The sequence below is a fragment of the Pelodiscus sinensis genome, chromosome 1 (assembly GCF_049634645.1).
Source record: "Pelodiscus sinensis isolate JC-2024 chromosome 1, ASM4963464v1, whole genome shotgun sequence".
Classification (NCBI taxonomy): domain Eukaryota; kingdom Metazoa; phylum Chordata; order Testudines; family Trionychidae; genus Pelodiscus; species Pelodiscus sinensis.
Genome location: NC_134711.1, coordinates 224,383,349 through 224,392,225, shown reverse-complemented (window position 1 = coordinate 224,392,225; position 8,877 = coordinate 224,383,349). Strand labels below are relative to the sequence as shown.

At 46.2% G+C, this 8,877-nt stretch overlaps 1 long non-coding RNA gene across 1 annotated transcript; it reads right to left on the bottom strand.

Moving 5' to 3' along the window:
• Window positions 1-4,729: 4,729 nt before the first annotated feature.
• On the bottom strand, window positions 4,730-8,450 carry LOC112543528 (uncharacterized). The gene is made up of 3 exons (XR_003086714.2): window positions 6,343-8,450; window positions 5,692-5,828; window positions 4,730-4,972 (listed from the first exon to the last, which is right to left on the bottom strand). It is a non-coding gene; the product is annotated as an uncharacterized LOC112543528 (long non-coding RNA).
• Between the last annotated feature and the right edge of the window lie 427 nt (window positions 8,451-8,877).

The following is an 8,877-nucleotide window of genomic DNA, read 5'->3' as shown; positions in this document are numbered from 1 at the left end:
CTACTCATTTCCCATTTTGTATGTGTGAAACCGATTGTTCCTTCCTAAGTGGAGTACTTTGCATTTGTTCTTATTAAACGTCATTCTATTTACCTCAGACCATTTCTCCAGTTTGTCCAGATAATTTTCAATTATAATCCTGTCCTCCAAAGCACTTGCAACCCTCCCCAGCTTTGTATCATCTGCAAATTTAATAATCGTACTCTCTATGTCATTATCTAAATGGTTGATGAAGATATTAAATAGAACCAGTCTTCAAACTGACCCCTGCAGAACCCCACTCATTAAGCCCTTGCAGTGTGACTGTGAACCATTGATAACTACACTCCGGGAATGGTTATCCAACCAGTTATGAGCCCACTGTATAGTAGACCCATTTAGGTTATATTTCCCTAATTTATTAATGCGAAGGTCATGCAAGACTATATAAAATATTTTACTAAAGTCTAGGTATACCACGTCTACCACTTCCTCCTTATCCCACTCGCTTGTTGGTGTGACATGATTTATTCTTGACAAATTCATGCTGACTGTTACTTATCACTTTGTTATCTTCTAGATGTTTGCAAATGGATTCCTTAATTACTTTCTCTGTTATCTTTCCTGGTACAGAAGTTAAGCTGACTAATTTAGTCCCTGGAAAGTCATAACAGCCAAGACAGACAAAGGCACAGATGAAGAAAAGGTGTGTTATTATGCCCAGGGCTCAACAAACCGCTGAATCTTCTCACCTGGGGTGAGTAGATTTCAGCTGGTCGTTCCATGCGCCCCATTCATTGGTGCTTCGCGCATTTGCAGTGCCAGTCTGGCACATGCGTGGTGAGGGGCTGGTGAGTAGCTCTTGCTGGGATTTGTCAAGCCCTGATTATGCCCATTATAAAGATAGGCAACTGAATCACAGGGAGATTAAAAATGACTTGCCCAAGGTCACACAGGAAAGCTGTGGCAGAACCAGGCATGGAACCCAGCTCTTTTTCCTGATTAGTGGTGGCTTACCAGCCTGGTATGCACCAATACCTTCCTATTACTGTGTGGTAGACTTCTCCATTTCTGGTTTTCTGCCATGTTTAGAACTGAGCTGCAGACTCAGATGAGTTCAGCCATCAGAAATAACCAAAGAGGAGAAATTAAAGCAACCTCTTTTCCCTTTTCAGCCTTACCCCCTCAAATTCCATGGCCAGCCCATACAGTGGTAGCCTGAGTAAAGGTAGCGAACATTGCTAAGACTAAGAAGCATTCACAGGAGTGCGGAAAGGGTTTGTTAATATAAGGAGGAGCCAAAGATGCATTTCATTTTTGCCTCCTTTAAAATGCCAGTAAGTTAAGGGAGTATGGATTGGGTAAATGGACTGTAAGATAAATGGATAAAGGGACTGTTGGTAGAAAGCTGGCTAGATTACCAGGTTTAATGGGTAGTGATCAATGGCTCGATGTCTGGTTGGTTGTCTATCAAGTAGACTGCCCCAAAGGTCAGTTCTAGGACTGGTTTTGTTCAACATCTTTATTAATGACCTGGATGAGGGGCTAGATTGAACCGTCAGCAAGTTCGCAGATGACACTAAACTAGGGGGAAGAGGTAGATACAATGGAGGGTAGCGATAGGGTCCAAAGTGACCTAGACAAATTGGAGGATTGGACCAAAAGAAATCTGATGAGGTTCAACAAAGACAAGTGCAGAGTTAAAGCACCGTTACAGGCTGGGGACTGACTGGCTAAGCGCCAGTTAGATGGAAAAGGACCTAGAGATTACAGTGGATGAGAAACTGGATATGAGTCAACAGTGTGACCTTGTAGCCAGGAAGGCTAATGGCATATTAGGGTGCATTAGGAGAAGCGTTGCTAGGAGATCTAGAGACGTGATTATTCCCCTATATTCAGCACTGGTGAGGCCACATCTGGAGTATTACATCCAATTCTAGGCCTCCCGCAACAGAAAGGATGTGGACGCATTGGAGAGGGTCCAGTGGAGGGCAAAAAAAATTATTAGGGGGCTGGAGCACGTGACCTATGAAGAAAAGCTGAGAAATTTGGGCTTGTTTAGTCTTCAGGAGAGAAACGTGAGGGGGGATTTGACAGCAGCCTTCAACTACCTGAAGGGAGGTTCCAAAGAGGATGGAAAGAGGCTGTTCTCAGTAGTGACCGATGGCAGAATGAGGGGCAATGGTCTCAAATTGCAGTGGAGGAGGGCTAGGTTGGATATTAGGAAAAACGATTTCCCTTGAAGGGTGGTGAAGTACTGGAATGGGTTCCCTAGGGAGGTGGTGGAATCTCCATCTCCAGAGGTTTTTAAATCCTGGCTTGACAAAACCCTGGCTGGGATGATTTAGTTGGGTTGGTCTTGCTTTGAGCAGGGGGTTGGACCCAATGACCTCCTGAGGTCTCTTCCATCCTATGAGTCTCTCTCCCTGGTCTCTCCTCTCCCTCTCCCCACAGCAGCTGGCTGGCCTTTACCTAAGTTAGCTCTGGAAAGGTCCCATCTCCTTTCATATCTCTCTAGTCAAGTGGTGTGGAACATTTTTTGGGTCAGAGACGCTGACCCACAGAAAAATTAATTGGGGGGGAGGGGAGAGCTGCACACAAATGAGAAGGAAAACAACAACAAACCAAAAACAAACAAACAAAATTAAACCCTCGCTGACGTGGCCCCTGACTCCCCACGTTCCCCTCGCATACCAGAGCCTAGGGGGCTCAGGGTAGTAGATTTTGTGTGCTTCAGTCACAGGAGGATGACAGGGGAGCTGGAGCAATAGGGCAGGTTCCACAATGTTGTGGGGGAAGCCCTGGTTCTCCAGACCTGATCCTGGCAAGCCGGGGGCACATCTGGCCCTAAGGCCTTAGGTTCCCCATCCCTGCTCTAGTCTAGTGGTTTGCTTGTAGTGGCTCTGTTCCACTGCTATCACTCTGTGCTTGGGTCTCCTTGGCCCATCCCTCCAGCAGCCAAGCCAACTGCTGAAAGCAGCTAAGCTTCTAATTCACAACATGGAGTCCGTGACTAGCTCACACTGTACAGAGAAGTCAGCCCGCTGAGGCACCCGGGTGAATCCAAAAGAGCCCGGGAGCTTGCCATCTGTAGGGCGCTACAAGCAGGGCTCGCCCACAACATTTTGGCACCTGAGGTGGGGAGCTCAAATTACATCCGGACTCTCCCTCGCTTGGGCTAAAACTTTGAACGATCTCAATTCTGCCTTCTTTCTGTTCTACTCCTCTCGTGGTGCATGGTATTTTCTGTTATTCTCGCTCACCTTTTCTCCTGGCTGCCTGTTATGTCTCCTGTGCCCTCCTTCCTCCAGCACAGCACTCCACCATCTCTATGGCTATGTCTAGACTGCAGGCTTTTTTCGAAAGAGGCTCTTTCGAAAGAGCCTCTTTCGAAAGATCGCGTCTAGACTGCAGGCGGATCTTTCGAAAGAGCAATCCGCTTTTTCGAAAGAGAGCACCCAGCGAGTCTGGATGCTCACTTTCGAGGAAGCCCTATTTACATTGAAGAACGCCTTCTTTCGAAAGAGGAACTTTCGAAAGAAGGCGTTCTTCCTCGTGAAACGAGGTTTACCGCCATCGAAAGAAAAGCCGCGTTCTTTCGAAATAATTTCGAAAGAACGCGGCTTGAGTCTGGATGCAGGGGAAGGTCTTTCGAAAAAAGGCTACTTTTTTCGAAAGAACCCCTGAGTCTGGACACGGCCTATGAATCTAGAGCAGAGAGAATACATATGCACCAGCAAGAGACACAATTTTCTACACTCTGGATCCTAGTAGCGTCCCCTGCCCCCTCCCCCCAGTCTGGCACCAGAGGCGGCTGCCTCAGTTTGCCTCATGGTAAGGCCAGCCCTGGCTACAAGATCTGTTGGCTAGTTCCACAGCTTTCCACAGCTGATGGCAGAGGAACCGAAGAGAGGCCAATGTGAAACAAACCAATCCAAATTTCCCCCTGGTGTTTAGACTGGGTGAATAGTGGTGCCTGCAGAGGGACCTAGAAGAAGGTCAATTGAACTGAATCTACATGCCCGGTCTACACGGGTTGTGCACCGGCTGCACGCGGGAAGCGAGGGGCGCCAGCTCTTTGCAAGCGTGGCTTCCAAATCTAACTTCTCAGAACTACTTTCTTTCTTCTCTGCGCTGCTATAGGCGGCGGGGTTTTCTTCCGCCGGTTCAGAATGAAGGCTCCCTGGTTCAGAATGCAGGCTCGCCAGCGGAGGGATTAAGTGGAACAAGGGGGCTGGAAGCGCAAGCTGCGGCCTCAGTCTCCTTGCAGCTGATCAAGACAGCCCGTCTACACAGGCCGAACCAGCAACAGGAGCGTGGTGACTTCACGATTGCGCAGAAAGAGGAACCCGAGGACGTTTTTCATCGGGGAACACAACGGCTCAGCTATTGCAAAGCGAATGATGGGCGTCGATCCTTAATTTAACACAGTGTCAAAATGTTCAGTGATTTCAATGGGGGGAAGGGCAGAATCGGGTCCTTAAATAGCCCACTCTCCCTCCTCTCAGAGATAAACAAATTGCTCTTGCCTCATTTTGCCTGGCACCTGAGAAAACCCCTCAACAGGAGGGGAACCAGTCCGTGCACACACACAAAAGAGGCAAAGCCGCACCCCTTCAACGTGCATTTAGTCCTCCCACCGTGATCACCGGGAGGAGACATCGGATAACTTCACTCCTAATCAGAAATGTTATTAGTATCTTTCTCCCCATATTAACCCCTATCGATAATGAGGAGCTCCGAGCACAAGTTACCCACTATAAGTTTTATTAAAAGTCACTGCTTGTTGCAACTCGTCGTACCAGATCCAGAGTGTAAAGGTCTGGTCATTCCTCCTCCCGAAAGGATACATTCGCCTGGAGTTTAATCAGCACTTGCTTACGACTTGTGGTTTCCATCAACAGTATTTTAGAGCCATCATTTTCGTCATGCCAAACTATCACGTCGATGCTTTTTGGAATCGCATTGGCACATCAGGATGCTTGCCAAACGGCTCCATGAAATGAAGAACATATTAGAGCAATTATTCATTTTAACGAGGTAACTTTGCCTAATGTTGTGATTCATGGAGTGCATAAACTTCAACCACAGTGTCCTGCCTGTGGCGGTCTGTTATTAGCAGAATTTCATAGGCAAACAATAATGGACCCTCCTTCAAATGATTGTTTTGGAAGTTTCTAACTGGGGTGGCAAGAGAAAGAAACCTTTGAAATAACTGTAGGCACATGGCTTAGTTTCAGTTCTGCCTGTGTTTCCAAGTCTAGTCTTCAAGCATTTCTAATCATCTACAGAAAGCCTCTCTGTTTACAGTCTGGATCTGAATAATACATCTTAGTAAATTTAGTCAAAATAAGCAGGGGTCATGTTACAAAACAAGTGTTACAATCTCAAATGCTACTATCTTTGGAAAAAATAATCTTTCAAAAATGCTTGCACGTGACTGGCACAAGCTCCCTAGCATTGTAACATCACAAGAGTACACTACTGTACTGTGCCGAGAGTCTGCCCCAGCAAAATGACCGTTTAAGGGAATTATTTGAAACATTGCAGGGGGTGAAACATATATAGAAGGAAACCACAATGGTGGGATGTTCAAAGCTAATAAAATACAGGAGTGAATGACTAGAAAAATATAAGAGAGACGTTTAGATGAGAAAAACAAGATTTCATTGTAAAATAAATTCTCAGTCTATATCTGCAAGTTATTCATACCACTTAGTGCAGAGTGAGTTTTTCTTTCTTTCTTTCTTTCTTTCTTTCTTTCTTTCTTTCTTTCTTTCTTTCTTTCTTTCTTTCTTTCTTTCTTTCTTTCTTTCTTTCTTTCTTTCTTTCTTTCTATAAAAAGGGAACTAAATAAAAGCCTTATATTTCATTTAAGTAAACTTAAACTTTCTCTCTTTCGATTTAGTTGCCAATTTTATTTGCTTAAAGTTTAGTCTGCACACTAAATCTGGACGTGTAGTAGCCATCCTCAAGTGTTTGATACTGACAGCACTAGTCAGAGGATAAGGCTGTTTTTTACTCCCTATGTTCCTTCTGCACCCCACCTCTACCCAATCACCACGGGAGATAACCAAGTGAAAAATACAACTTTTTAAAAAAATGTTAAGTGTTCCAAAGATTGAAAGCCAGACCCTCCCCAAGATCACAAAGAATACGCTTTGGCAGGTGGAAGCAATCAATTTATAGTAGCACCCTGATGATTTACATTTACCACCAAACCGTTGGAGTCAAATTTATCAAGGGGGAGGAGGGAGAGAATTAAAATACACCGTCTCTCTAGAAGAGTTCCTGCAGTTGTACCACTCGCTCTCTCCTACATAGAACTACTGTTGTTTGACTCCCCGCCCTTCATAAACTCACCTGCAATAAGCCCCATCATAGCCACCTTTGCATAACACCGCCTCTGTATGCCACGAGAAAAACCTGTCTCCCGAAGGCGATAGAATTTCTCCACTATGCCTCTATTCAGGCACTGTATGTATTATTTCTTTGCCAATATATGTCTTCGGGACCCACCCTTCTTTCCCGTCCTGAAAATAAAAGGTCTATTCTCTTCTGTTTTAAGTAGACTTTGTGCAATAAAAAGCATTTTATGGCCCTCAGTAACTGGTATTTAATTTGCAGGCCTTTACAGCTTGCAAGGAACAGACTTCTTTAGCCAGAGAGCAGTTATGTGTGTACTTTGTGGATTTTATTCCACTGGCACTCGCTTAGTTGACTGGTGTAAAATGAGACAATGATGTTTTTTGCGATCAGCAAGACAGCAGATAAAGACCCAGGCAAATGTTCCAAGATCCTGGGTCCACAGTGAAGCAGGGAGGAAGACAATGTAAATTACGGGCGCTGCTGGCAGTCTCTTAGAGTTGATTCTCTTCTCAGCTGGCTTGGTAAATCTAAAGTGAGGTGACCTCTGGAATACTGGCTCCTCTCTTTCTTCACCTCCACTAAAAGAGGGGCCATCCTGCTGTGGAGTTTCGTTATTTACAGAATTTGCTTCCCCTTCTTTGCCCCTACAATTAAGGCCTTCTGCAGACCTACTTACTCAGCTCCATGCTTCCCAAGAGAACGTGGCCAAGATTCTAGAACATGGTGACCATTGATAACGAGGGGGTGGCAGTCTTCGGAATCTAAATAGCTTTGTGACGCTCACTGCCTTGTTCCCCGCGTGGCTTTGTGACGGGGGGATGAGTTGGTCGGGAGGCCAAGTGGCTTTTCCAATGGCAGGTGACCTGGTGGCATTCAGTTTCGTGGCAAAGAGCCTGCTTGCCCAATGCCTGCTCTGGAGTCCCGTGGGCTGGCGAGGAGGCTTTTGGAGAAGGCGGCCGATCAGACTCACAAAGCAGAGGAGAGCGGGTCTTGCCCTGGCCAGAGAAGATCTTTCTTGCTCGCACACCGAGCGCGGGAGTTTTCATTTCCTTTGCTGCAGCGGCTAGAAAAGAGGGGGTTCGGGCTTTGCTAAGCAGGAGGGCAGCAATGTCGATTATATGTGTGCGTACAAGATCTCATTGTGGAGCAACGGCGGGACCTGTGGACACCCAAAGGCCAGTCGCTGAGGGCTTGGGGACCCGCCCTTGGACACAGAGGCGGGAGCCTGAAGGGAAGCTGACGAGAGGAATGAAATTCCTACCCGTCGGAGGCGAGGTCTTTGGGGTTAGGCTAACAGGGAGCTGTGACGATCGCTACCACCTTCTGCCTCTCGCAGCCCTGCCCCTTGCACCGTTTGGAAAGGCTTGTCCATTTTAGCACCAGGAAAACAGCAGGGAAATAGCCCCAGCCCTGCTGTCTTGCAATGCTGGGAAGCAATCCACTCGCTCAGCACCTATCCCAGTCTCTCCTTGATATACTGCCCCGCCCCCTCCCCCAGCCGCGTTGGCTGGCAAATTGTGCTATAAGGGCAGCCCTGTGCTCCAAAGTGGGTGGCTGGCTGGGGTCCAGCCAGTTCGAGCTGTTCTTTTAGCCCTGAGCTTTGCCTCAGGCCAGGAGGCTTTGCAGCGGGTGCAAATGGCCAGGCAGAGCAGACAGCCCTTCCCGGCCAGCCTCTCCAATACCAGGAGCCCCCTACCTGCAGATGGACTCTAATTAGTGAGGCAGGCAGCCCTCCTTCCAGCCCTGTTTGCCTCCGCTCGGTGCGGTCTCTTTTGCCTTCTTCGGGGGGTGGAGGGGAGAGACAGGGACATAGTTCAAGCGATGGCAGCATTTAGTTTCTAAATAGAGAGGAAAAAATTCCCCTCCACCTAGCCACCCACTCAGCTCCAGTGCTGCGTTTTGTTTGCACCGCGCTAAAGAGGAAAGTTGAAGTGTAATTAGCAAAGCTGAATTTACCTTCATGAGTGTGTGTGTGTGTATGTGCTCAAGAGACAATGCAGTTTATAGTGTCCAAAATGTTCACTCTCTCTGCACATGCTTGTAGTACTCAGTCATTTATACACACACACACACCTCTATATAATGAAATCTTTAGGGATGTGATCTTATATTGTATCTTCCAAATGTGATCGCATAGAAAAATGCAGATAAATCCACAGGCTTGTGTTTGTAATAAATTCATACATTAATTATTCCTTCCATTGTATTAAACCATTATCTGAGTCAATTTTTCTCTCGTGTTTCAATAACTTCACTTCACCGAAGAAGAAGAAGAGGAAGAAGAAGAAGAAATATAGTTGTGTTCTTGACAGAAAAATAACTAAATACCTTGTCTCGTATAGGAAAAAAAGTGAATATACTCAATTTTTTTAAAAGATCATAACATCTGGAAATTGATATCAAATGGTGTACAATCCCTGAGAGACGATAATCTTCCACTGTATAATATTTCCACTCGAAATCTTAATAATCCCATAAATCTTCCCTGTGAATTGGGAAAATGTAACAGTTCATTGAAATACTCATTGG